Source organism: Lissotriton helveticus, chromosome 3_1 (assembly GCF_964261635.1).
Source record: "Lissotriton helveticus chromosome 3_1, aLisHel1.1, whole genome shotgun sequence".
Taxonomy (NCBI): domain Eukaryota; kingdom Metazoa; phylum Chordata; class Amphibia; order Caudata; family Salamandridae; genus Lissotriton; species Lissotriton helveticus.
In genome coordinates this window covers 1,228,789,818-1,228,802,874 of record NC_136061.1, presented here as the reverse complement: position 1 = coordinate 1,228,802,874, position 13,057 = coordinate 1,228,789,818, and positions in this window count along the sequence as shown.

Sequence of the window (13,057 nt, the reverse complement as noted above, 5' to 3'; positions counted from 1 at the left end):
GCAGGAGATCATCCGCATATAATACAATGTGGTGTGTCTGCTCTGCCAGTCTAATACCCTCATATAGCGTCCCCTATCGTGCCACACACACCAGTAGCTGTATCGCCAACGCGAATAACAGGAGGGAGAGGGGACACCCCTTCCGTGTGCCCCTCTCCACATTGTATTGCATGGAAATGGTGTGTTCCATGCGTACCCACGCCACCGGGTCTTTATAAGAGTAACTAGCGGCCCGCCCCGACGTTGTCCGGGGCAGAAGGGGGCTGGGGGCAGCACCGCTGCAGGAGATGCGCAGCGGAGCGGCCAGCAGCAGGAGCGGCCAGCAGCGGGAGCAGCAGAGCGTACTCACCAGCACCACGTGCTCAGGGTGTTGTTTCCTTGCCCCCGTTTCCTTGCTCCTGGCCGCTTCTGCCCACGCTCGTTTCGTTGCTCCTGGCCGATTCTGCCCACGCTCCTGTCCTGACTCCGGAGGCTGTCGGCTTGGCGCTCCTGCCCGCTTCTGCCCACGCTCCTGTCCGCTTTTGGCATGTCGGACTCCGTAGTCTGTCGGTTCGGCGCTCCTGTCCTGCCCGCTTCTGGCCACGCTCCTGTCCGCTCTCCGAGCACTTTACTACTTTACTAACATGACGGACCCGTGATTGTGATGTCAGCACGCATTAAATGCACACGCCCACCTCAGACATGGCGCTACTTCCAAGGGACTACTTTCTGAAAGAACGTACTTTTCCCTTCTAAGGTATATTTTTTATGGTATATCGCCTATGTCCATCTGCTTACCCTGACGTTTCCTATGATGTATTGGGTGTTTTGATTGGCGCTCTGGTTCCCGAGTTTACCTGGCTCAAAGGTGTGTGTTCTCTCTTTATAATAGTAGTATAGAGTTAACCCATTGGATGAATCCCTGCCCCAGCCCCATCTGCGAGAGCACTGCATATAAAAATTCCCACTCAAGGCTATCGAATGCTTTCACGATATCAATAGTGAAGATCGCCCCCTCCTGCACCTCTGCCGCACAGTGCTGTAGCACTGCGAACAGTCGCCTAATGTGCAGGGTTGTGTTTCGGCTAGGGATGAATCCCGCTTGATCAGAGTGCACCCAGGAGGTCATATGCGATAGTAGCCTGGTGGCCAATATTTTACTGAATATTTTAAAATCGTGATTTAGCATCGATAGGTGTCGGTATGCTGAGCACTCTGTTGGGGTCTTGTCAGGTTTGAGCAGGGGGATCATTACCGCCTCCCTCATTGTGTGTGGTAACATCCCACTCTCCCACGCTTCCACATATAGTTCCACTAATCTGGGTGCCAGCTCCACCATGTATGTGGCATTGAATTCCTGAGGCAGTCCGTCTGTGCCTGGAGTTTTCCCTCGTGCCATATCTTTGACTGCCCCCCTAATCTCCCCTTCAGTGATTGCAGCACCTATCAATTCTGCCTCCTCCGCCTCAAGGGTATGGAGCGGGAGGGGTTCCAAGTATTCCTCAATTCTAACTATGACACGATTGCCAGTGCTTTTGTAAAGGCGGGCATAGTACTCCCGGAATCGGTTACTAATCTCCTCTTGCTTATGTAAAGGGCGCCCCCCTGGTCATGAATCGTAAGTTTGGCACTGCCCGCTTAATCCCGCTCAGCATGCGTCCTATCCATATATTTCTGGTAATCAAAGCAGCGTAGATGCTCTTCCTGCACTGCCACCTCCTCCTTGGCCTCCAGGAGCTCTTGCCTCAATTCCGGGTGTTCTGGACGTCTCCGCTCCAAATTCCTGAGTACCCCATCTGCTCTGTCTATGTCTGCTGTAAGTGTCCTACGGACCCCAATTGATGTAGCCATGCACCTCCCCCTGATTACTTATTTGAAAGCCTCCCATTCCGTAATTCTAGAATCAGTGGTGCCCGCATTATCAGCAAGATATTGTATGATGGAGTCCCTAGTCTCCTGTTGAAAGACCTGGTCTTCCAGAGCTTCCGGCCTGAGGCGCCATGTCGGGATGGGCTGCGATAATTTCCCCCCCTTGTACATAAGCATGAGTGGGTTATGGTCCGAGACCGTTCTGGTCAGGTATTCTGTCCCCCACAGCTGAGTGTGGAGGTCTGGTGTGCTTAAAAAGGTGTCTAGTCTGATGTGCAATTCGTGTGTGTGGGATAAGTGCGAGTAGTCCCTATCAGCCGGGTGTGCGCTACGCCAGGCATCTACAAGTCCCCAGCGAGCTTGCCAATCCCTGAAAGCCCGGGCCACAGCGTGTACTGGAGAGTCTCGAAGAGGCGGGTGTGATCGGTCCAGTTCGGGAATTGCAATACAATTAAAATCTCCCCCTATTAAGACCGCCCCAGTCATGTATGGTGCCAAAATTCCCGACAGCTGCTCCAGAAACCTAACGTGATCTACATTCGGGCCATATACATTGACCAGTGTGATATCCTGCCCGCCCAGTCTTCCGGAGACAACCACGTACCGCCCTTCCGGATCAATTTTGTGCTCAATGGGCTGGAAGGGGACTCCCGCCCGCACCCAGATCAGGACGCCCCGGGCAAATGCTGAGTATGACGTGTAAAACGCCTGCCCCCTCTATCACCTACGCAGCACCTCACCTTCCTTGTCTAGTGTGTGAGTCTCTTGAAGCATCGCTATCTGCACCCCTCTCCTATTTAGTAGTGAGAATATTTTATACCTTTTACTCATGGAATGCATGCCCCTAACATTCCACGACATTATGTTATAAGTGGCCTGTGTCTGCTGCATGAGCGCTCAGGTTTACTCCCTTGCTTATCCCGAGACCCAGATCTTCTTTGCGTAACACTCAAGCATCTCCTACTAAATGGCATATCTTGGCCTTCCCCCCATCGACAGCAGCACCCTCCCTGATAACCATAAAACCAGACCCTTCCTAAAACTAAAAGAACCATCCTAACTCCCCCTCCCCAGGACAAGTGAGAGCAACTCCCCCATCCAAACGAGGCACTAGCATGCTCAAACAGTCAGAGTTCAGAGGTGGTAGATAGGCCAATGTCCGCCTGGAGGACTACCGTCCTCTCCGCTCCTCCGGATCCCCGCTCCCCGGCATACATATCTCAGGTAAGCATCTGGGGACCCCCCAACTGAGGTGTAGGGCTATATTACCGACAACTCCCCTCTGCCCCCCAAAACTCAGTCCTGGGTATACTTGCTCATGCGGGCCACCTCACATCAGGTCATCCGCTGATCTGGGAGTTACATGCAGCAGGGTCTGGGTAGCATCTCTCATAGAGCTCCTGCTGGTTTCTGAGTCCAAATCCCTCTGCTCCTCCCCGGAGTGCGATAGCGGTTCCCGGGTATCAGCCGCACTCAGCAAGGCCACCGCTGCGATCGCATTGGCCTGAGCTCGGTTCGCCTCCTCCGTCGTCGGGTGGGTCTTTGAAGCTGTCCCTCCACCTGGGGAACGTGTCAAGACCTTTTCAGCAGAGCTGTTTCCTTCTCGTTGCCATCCTCGGGTATCCTGCTCCTCAATCCAGCCCCACACGTCCTGGGGGGTGGTGAAGAATAGAGTGCCTCCATTCTGCACTATGCGTAGTTTGGCTGGGAAGACCATAGAGTAAGACGCCCCAATCTGCCGCACTTTCCGTTTGACCGCAGTGAAGGATGCTCTTTGTTGCTGCACCTCCCGCGAAAAGTCTGGGAAGATCCATACCACACTATTTTCAATCTTAAGTTGCCCTTTAAGGCACGCCTGTCCCAGCACATGATCTCTATCTTTGTAGAACAGGAGGCGGGCCACCACCGGCCTCGGCGGCCTGCCAGACTCCAGGGCTCACGCTGGAACTCTGTGCGCCCGTTCCAGGGCAAAGAACGTGGACAACACCTCCTCTGCTACTTCTGTGCGCAGCCAGTGCTCAAGGTACGCCGCCATGTTGTTCCCTTCAACTTTCTCGGGAAGGCCCGTAATCCTTATGTTATTCCGGCGGGCCCTATTTTCGGCATCCTCTGCCCGTTGCTCCAATACCAACACTCTTTTTTCTATGTCCGTGATTTTGCTTGACGTCTCCGTGACTGGTGGTGGCAAACATTCTATCTCCGCTTCCGCGGCTGTGACACGATCCGCCAGCTTTCCATGGTCCGCTCGGAGGAGGCCTAAGTCTTCCTTGAGAGTGTCAATCTTAGTTTCCACCGCCATCTGCGAGCGTTCCATGGCCTGTAGAATATCATGAAGTGAGCGGTTTTTTTGGGGCATCCCCCGTCTTTCTTGGCCCCCGGACATGAGTCAGTGTCTCCACATTCTGCGCTCGGCCCCTCTTGTTGCTCGGTATCCCGCCGTTTGGTGTTCCGTCCCATGACTCTTTCGAGGCCAGTAGCTCCTACCCCCAGCCTGGGCTTTGACAGGACAGAGCCGGTGGCGGTCCCACGTGATTTCTCTGTAGGGGTAGTGAGTGTTATGTCACAGTCCTGTCGTTATGCGGTATTCAAGTTGTAGTTCCGCCTTCAGAGGACTCCAGTACTTTTGCGGTGGAAGAGGTCGTGCTCCTCCACCACCCCCGCACCCCCTGCTTATGGGCCTGTCACCTCCAAATCAGCTCTTGCTGCATCCCCGACGGACACGAAGCTCCAGCCACCTCTGCGGAGGAATCGATGGGTCAGTTGGTCTACAAACAGCGGCCCCGTGGTCCAGCTCTCCCACTCATACTGTCCCAGCCCTGACTTGAGCCTCCCTACTATTGTCAGCAATTCCGGCCGCTATACCATCTACTGCGACAGGTGGGGCTGCTGTCCATCACTGTGGGGTCATTGCCCACATCCCCGGCTCCGTGGTATAAAGGACAAGGGGTTATGCCGTCAGCACCCCCGTGCCGGCCCCTGCACCCCCCGCAGTCACCAAACAGCATTTTCAGCAGATAAGGCCGTGGTCAGGGCACCTCTTCCACTCAGCGCGCCCCACCGCTCCGCCTATCAGGCGCCACTTTGCTCCGTCCCTAAGCAACCAGGGTCTCCCCGGGTCGCCAGGCCTTCCTCGCCGTGCCCCGCTGGAAGTCGTCCTCTGGCCTCCCCAATGGCTTGCTCAAGTGTCCCACGAAGTGCTGCTCCTACGCTGTGCCCCGGCGCAGTCTGTTGAGGGGGGTCTCACAACTCAGCTCCCAGTCTGTTTCACTGCTCCTCCTATAGCGCTAGCATCCAGGAGTCGCTGCAGCCATTTCAGGCAGGGGACAGGCCGCGGCGAGCTCCAGAGACCCCTCACAGACACCAGTCACTCGTGCCTCAAGCTCCACTGTTTCCCGCTGTGGGGGCCCTACATCTCCCTCTCCGCATCTCTGTCTTCTCTTCTCCTGTGCCCCACAGCTATCAGCCTTCCTCTCCACTCCTCCACCATGGGAGAGGGGGCACTGGCCAAAACGCGTCTCAGATCGCGCCCGCCGTACCGGGGATCCAAGTCCCTGTCCCGGCCTCAGTCTTCTAGGCCCCTCTCCCACGTGTGGGTATGTTCCAGGTCCTGGGGACACCGCAGCTCCTCCCCGCACCTCCTCATTACCAGTTGGGCACCCGGCTCTCGCCTCTGCCGGTGCCACTCGTCCCACGCCTGAAGCAGCAGCGCGGGGTAATCGTCCGGCAGGTCCCTCGCTTCTCCTTCCATCCGGAGCCGTTAGTGCCGCGTGGCCGCCATTTTGCCCAGCCCACAGCCTCCAATCTCTGAGTCCCCCAAAACTCCGTCACCTGCCTCCTCCTCGCCAGCTGCGGTCTCGGTCCCCGCCTCCACCCGGGTCACCGCTCCAGCATCCAAGGCGACAGAGCAGGGCGATCCCGAATTAGGCGTCCAGCTCCTCAGTGCCCCAGAAGCCGCTAATGTCAGGCAGCCGCCATCTTGCATGGTTCTCGGCCACACCAGCTCTTCAGCCCTATGCCTCCGGGGGAGGGCTGACGACCCCCCGCAGCAAGTGCCCCTGACGCCCCTATGACCCCGACACCTCCAGGGCCGATCTCCTCGCTCGGGCTCCCCTTTAGCGGGCAGGATGGTGCCAAAGAGGAGATCACCGACGGGAGCACCGATTCAGGCTCCCGACTCCATCGGCGTCAGGCCACGCCCCCCACTTTGGGTTTTGTCTTTCCGAAGGTATATCATATATCCTGAAAGATTCATAGTATCAATGAAATAAAACAAGGACTAATACGTAGTAAAAGAGCAAGCTTTTCAGAAATAGTAGGTGATATTTTTGGTGCACTGATACCCTCATTTGGCGTTGTTTTGAATGCGCACAATATTCGAACATTATCCACAGTGGTTGACCGTTTATTAACAAATATTGCTGGTGTTTTCTTGATGATTGATACCGAAATGATGGCAATCAGAACAATGGTTTTACTAAATAGACTTGGCCTTGACATTCTTTCAGCAAAAGAGGGTGGAGTGTGTGGCATGTTGAAAATTCAACACTGCTGTACTTATATCCCGGATAAAAGTAAAGGGATAGAAGGATATATATAAGAAACATTGCAAAATTGTGTAATGATTTAACCCAACTGGAGGTTGACGGTGTATGGGAGAGACTTGGTAAGAGTTTCTCTGCGGTAGGTAAATAGTTTTCTACATTTGGAGGTAGTCTATTAGGAAGGATCATAATGCCAATAATCTCGATAGCAATATTAGTTTTAGTAATGACAGCAATGTATTAGTGTTGTAAATGCTTAAGAGCAAGAAAAGGTGAAAAGGTGTCTAAACGAATAACATGCACAAATTACATTACACGTGGGAAGCTTGCATTGCAAATATGCACAGACCAATCAGAATTAATGTGTAAATAACTGTAAATGTAAAAAACTTGTGTTTAGAATAGATTAAAGGGTTTTGCATGGCAAGGCCACATATGTAACTCGTAAAATGCATAGGTGTGTGGTGCTCAAAACGCACCAATAACTCTGTTTTCTACTTATGCTATGCAAGGCATAGTGAATTAATGCACCTTAGGTGGTAAACAGTGAAAATTGTGTTATCGTTTCACTAATAAATATTTATTTCCTGTTCTTTTTAGTGGTAAAAGAGTCCTCCATGATCTTAACATGACAGGACTAGAGGGAGGGTGGATTTGTGTGTGAGCAAAAACCATGTGACCAGGTAACTGGAATGCTGTAATGAACTGCAAGAGCCTGACCTGGTGAAGAACAAGGACGTTGACTGCCAGCCAAGCCAGTGTCCCCGTGGGAAACGGAACCAACAGTTGGTGAATTTAATAAACTGCCCCTGTCATGATTACAAGAGTCTTTGATCCTTTACTCTTAGTTCCAGGGTCTCTCACTGCTGCCAAGACCTGGGTAGTGGTTTTCCCCTATATCGATTTATTGGGTTGTTATCTATCTTTGCACAAATATTAATTGTCTCAGTATTATTTTCTTATGTGCTTTTATCTCTTCCTCAATCCTTCCGAAAATGATAGTAAATGTCAATATTTTATTTGCATTTATTGTCTCTTCATCTATCCAGTATGTTTGCGATGTTATTTCTGTTATTGCTGTGATTAGTTTGTTACTATCTCATGAGGTTTACAGTGTTTGAGTTTATAACGGTTGCTTTGAGAATTTAAAGTATTAGATAAAATTACTGAAATTTACCAAAGAGTCTGTGGTTCTTTTAATCAATTTATTGATTGTTAATGTCCTTAGAATTATCATTACCATCAACTCTTCAGCTAGTTGGTTCTTCGACCAAGTAGGTGAAAAGTTGATAACATATTTTAGAATATGAAATACAGGATGTTTAATATAATTTCTTACAGTAAGGAAAGGTTAGAGAAAAGTATATAACTTGACCCTAGCGCATCAGGGATTTGGGTGAATGTGTATAGGCCAAAGTAGTACAAAGTCATTGAGTATTTATCCCTGATCAATCTATTGGGTACACAATGGATCACTCTAATGCAGAATCACTTTTCCAAGGCATACAGGAACAAGGTCAAAGAGAATTGTGTGAAAAATGCTAAAATGCTTGTTGCTGCTACAATAACTATATATATATTGTGTGATTTGCATCAGTTACTTTTCTCCACTAATGATGATAGTCGCTTTGCAAATGCTTCTCATGCTTTACAAATTTACTAAGTACATTTTTGAGTGCAGTGCATATTTTAACTTATTTTTCAAGGCAGTGTCAAAACAAACAAGAGACGTCACGTCTTAGCTAAGTGCACCAAGTACTTTGTTGAAGGACCTTTGTACTCAGTGATTCAAAGCATCTCAAAAGAAAGGGAAGATTATATTGACATCACAAATAGCAGCAGTATATGTTTATGCTGGTATTTGTAAAAGTAAAGAAAATGTTTTAAATTGTGAGTATTGTAAGTCTGACACTGAATATACTATATATCTGGTCTTAGTGATACGTTAATTTTGCTTTAATTCTTCCAAACTTCCAACTAAGGTACAAAAAAAGTAAGGGGCAGATTTACAAGCCCCTTGCAACACTTTTGCGGTACCGCTGTACCACTTTTGTGAAAGGCGACTCAGTAGGTCAACCGTCAGCTCCGGTATGACCAGAATCGCCCCCAACATTCCACATAACCAGTAGAACACTACACACCTTTCCCCTTAATAAAAAAACCCACAAAAAAACAAACGACAAAAATACATAAGAGTGAAAACATGGAAAATAATTATATACAAAACAATAGATACTATAATACATAAGGAGCCTAACATCAACATAAAATATGTCAATAATGAACAAAATTCATGGGCACATTCTTAGCACGTGAACTTCTCCTCACTTCCACCACATGCTTCTCACCCATAGGTTGTGTAATACCTTGTGCCACTTGATGATCCAAATCATTAGTTGGAACAGAGCCCTGCCCAACATGAATCTTGCTCACGCTGGCAACAGACTCACTCAAACCCACATTATTCGGACAGTCATACATACCATCAGAACCAGCGATCCATTCACAATCCTCATCAAACCTGCTGTGAGGAAATTTCTTTCTCAGACTTACCCTGTCCTTAGAAACTTCAGTTCAATCATCACTTGAATGCAGCTTCTCCCCAACATGAATTTTGCACACTGAAATACATCTAAAATTCCATATTTTCCCACCTTCTACTCTTACAGCTTTACTAAAAACTTCAATCACTTTCACGGGATCGGACCATTTGGACAACTTCTTGTTTAATAGTCCCCCCAATTTGACCCAGACCATATCCCTCACTTTCAACTTCGACTCTTTAGACTGGTTCTTGGAAGTGTCACCCTTCAACTTTTCTTGGCACTTTTTAACAAGCTCCCTGACTTTAGCAAAATCCAAAACTGTATCATATGAAATTCTCTCTTTTAGCCACCAAGACAAACGTTTAGAAACAGGTTTCCTGCCTCACAACATTTCAAAAGGAGATAATCCTGTGAAAGAATTAGGTGACGTACGATAAGGCAGTGATGTTGCTCGTAAAGCTTTTCTCCACTGAATACCACTTTTAAAAGCTAGCTGAATAGACTCTTTAATAACTCTGTTGAAGCATTCTACTTGACCATTGGCCTGGGGATGATAGACACACTCTTATGTAGAACACCACATCTTTTAAAAAACAATTCTAGTTCTTTACTTACAAATTGTGGATCATCAGAAATAAGTTCCTCTGGTAACCCTTCACGATAAATAATGTCATCAAGAAACTCAATGACCTGCACTGATGTTATCTTTTCCACAATGTTCAATTCCGGCCACTTCAAAAATTGTCCACAAGTACTAAAGCATACATATCCTTACCAAGATGTGTTCCAAATGGACCTAAAATGTCAACCCCCAATTTTCTCCTATGCCCCTGAGCATATTCGATGAGCGTAACATCAACGGTTAATGGTTTAACAGATTTGTCACTCTGAGCACAAGAAGAACAATCCCTGACCCCTTTATCAACCGTGCCATCAATACCAGGCCACCAGTAGAACTCTCTTATTCTTTTCTTGGTAGTGGACATTCCCATATGAACCTCATGGGCCAAAGCACAAATCAGCTCCCTAAGTTTCTGTGGCGGAACAATCTTGTCCCCCTCATGACAATTCAAGGTAAAACATAAGCTCCTCACGAATTTTGAAAAACAAAAGCAGTTCCCCACTCAACTACCTCTCTTCAGGCCAACCTTTGAGCAAAAACCTCTGAACTTCACTCAGAAAAAAATCTTCTTTCATAGGTTCATTCCATTTCTCCTCAGAAATGACTTTAGCTGAGTGCTCCTCCACCAGGTTGCTATTGACATCATCTATAGTATAAGCCACATCACATTCCTCTTCATCCTTGATCTCGGTAGCATCCACCAAAGGTAAACATGACATACAATCAGCATGAATGTTCACCCGACCTGGAACATATTCAACCACACACCAGTATTCCTTCAACTTGGCAGCCAATCCTGCTAAGCGAGCTGTCAATGTCCTACCTCCACTACCTGCGAGCATATTAATCAATGGCTTAATGTCAGCTCTTAACCCAAATTTAATTCCCCATAAAAACTGACGAAAGTTTTGGGCCACCCAAGTACAAGCTAGCAACTCCTTCTCAATAGTAGAGTAATTGCACTCTGAGTTGCGAAGCATTCTTGAAGCATATGACACCAAATAATCACCTGATCTATCCTTTTGCATGAGCACAACACCCAAACCCACACTACTTGCATCCACAGATACAAAACATTCTTTGTCAATCACATAAGATTTTAAAAGGAGGCAAGATGGCACCCACGCGAGTGGACGCGTAAGTCGACCTCTCCAGCCGTCCAGCCGTCCTGCAGGGATACATAGAGAAAACACCGCGAAAAGATCCGTGATTAAGATACTCTTGCGCCCTCTTACCTGGAAACGAGCGATGGAGTGAAAAGTTCAGAAATATCACATCTTTCATTGTGTGTTTGGCGGCTCGGCGACGAGGCATTTGAGTAGCCGATGCTCGGTGCTTTTGGAGCGGTTCACTGGCTTCCGGCACGTTATCGCTGTGTGTGGTCGTTGGCAGTTAGCACAGCTGTCGGCGGTCTAAGGAAACTGAGGAGCCTGAGGTGTTTGCTGAGCGGGGCTCACGTAGCAACCAGCGAGTATTGGGATTGGAGGATGGCTCCCAAAGGATTACGTGGAAAACGGGCTCAGGAGACGCCCGGGCCTACTACCAGAGCTGGTGCCGGTGGTGAGAGTGCGGTGGAGGAAGGCCCCAAATCGGGTAAAACAACAGACGCCGCGGTGGTCGAGAAGAAAACTGAGGCTGGTAAGAATAAGAATAAGACTGTTACAATACCAGCGATAGTCAATGCGACGGAGGAGAAACGTATGGGAAAACTAGATGCCGCTTCAGTTAGTACTCAACCTCAGACACAATTACACCTGAGCGTGGCTAATGCCGCTAATGACGATATTTTGGAAATGGGTGAAAACGGGCAAAATGTGGAAAACGCTGTAGCTATTGTAAATGCGGCGACTGAGGCTGCAGATAAATCAGGCTCAGCGGGGAGCGCGGCTAATGACAACATAGATGCAATGCTGAATAAAGATACAGACACAGTTACAGTTTCAGCGGCGACTTCTAATATGAGTAAAACTCAAGATGTGGTACAACCCCAGTTAACACAAATAATACCATCTTCACAAGCTTTGATAGAGTATCCCGTTGCAACAGATGGTGAATCAGGGTATTTTTACTCTTTATCCGAAGGCTCGATTTCATCGTGTGATGATTTAACTGCGCAATATTCCAGGCAAATGAGCATGGTAGATGATAGCGAGTGTGAATTAGAGGACTCCGCTGATTTAGGGGAGGACAGCCTTGCGACCATACGGGAAAGAGGTCAATCAGTGAATGAGAGAGCGACAGATAATAGTCCATTATCAGAAGCACACATTGGGAAAATAGCAGTGGCGGCAGAGGAAGATATCACCTTACATACTATCTATCAAACTATCCTTTCACATATGGATAAGACGGGGCAGGACAGTATAAGGATACAAAATTATTGTCGTAGACTCCAGAATTCAATAAGAAGGCTGACGAAATCCCAAACTGACTTTGGGGAGAGGATTGGTGAAGTTGAAACTCGGATTTCCAATATCGAGGATGAATTATTACAACAGAAGACTACCACTGAGTTACTGAGTGTGAAAAAAGATGATGTCCAATGGAAATTGGCGGATTTTGAAAACCGCGCTCGGTGCAATAACTTGAGAATCATGCAAATTCCAGAAGGAAAAGAGGGACAAGACACACGGCAATTTATTGTACAATTATTTCAACAGGCTTTCCCTGAGATTACCAAGTGGGACTGGGACAGAGAAATAGAACGGGCACAGAGGTTCCCATTTAATATACGTTTACAACCCGAAGTATCTAACACCAGACCTAGGCCCATTTTGGTAGCTTTTAATAGCTTTTTAGCTAGGGAGGATGTGTACTTGAATACACGTCCAAACAAGAAAAGAAAGGGGGAAGGCTTTGAGTTTTTTACAACGCCTGATTTTTCCAAATATACTGTGGATATTAGATGGCAGCTACGACAGATGGTTACACAGTTCCAGAGCAAGGAAGCGCAAGCTTATATAATGAATCCCGCTAAACTCAAAGTGATTTACAAAGAAAACTCTCGCTATTTCACTAATGTGGAGGCTGCTAAGGAGTATTTGCATGCTATAAAGGGAAAAGAGGGGCCATAGCGCTCCAGTGGGTAAACCAGGATTATAATTTAATTGGGGTGGAGTCTGCAAAGGAGTATTTGCATGCTATAAAGGGTATAGAGGGGCCACAGTGCTCCAGTGGGTAAACCAGGATTATAATTTAATTGTGGTGGTTTTCTCTTATTGGTCAGGGATGAGTATATTGTTTGGAAAATGGTACGCCTGTGGGGGGCAGGCTGGAGGTTTGGGAAGCTCCACATCCAAGGACCATACGTCCTAAAGTCTCGGTAAGAGGGTGGGGGAGGGGGGACAAGGGGAGGGGCAGTGGGGGGGGAGGGATGCACAGGGAGGTGGGAAATTGAAGGGGTTGGTAGCACGGTGGGGGTAAAAAGGGATAAAAACCCCAATGGGGACAAAAAACTGCACAGGAAGGAAAAGATGTTTGATTTAAGAATCATGTATGTT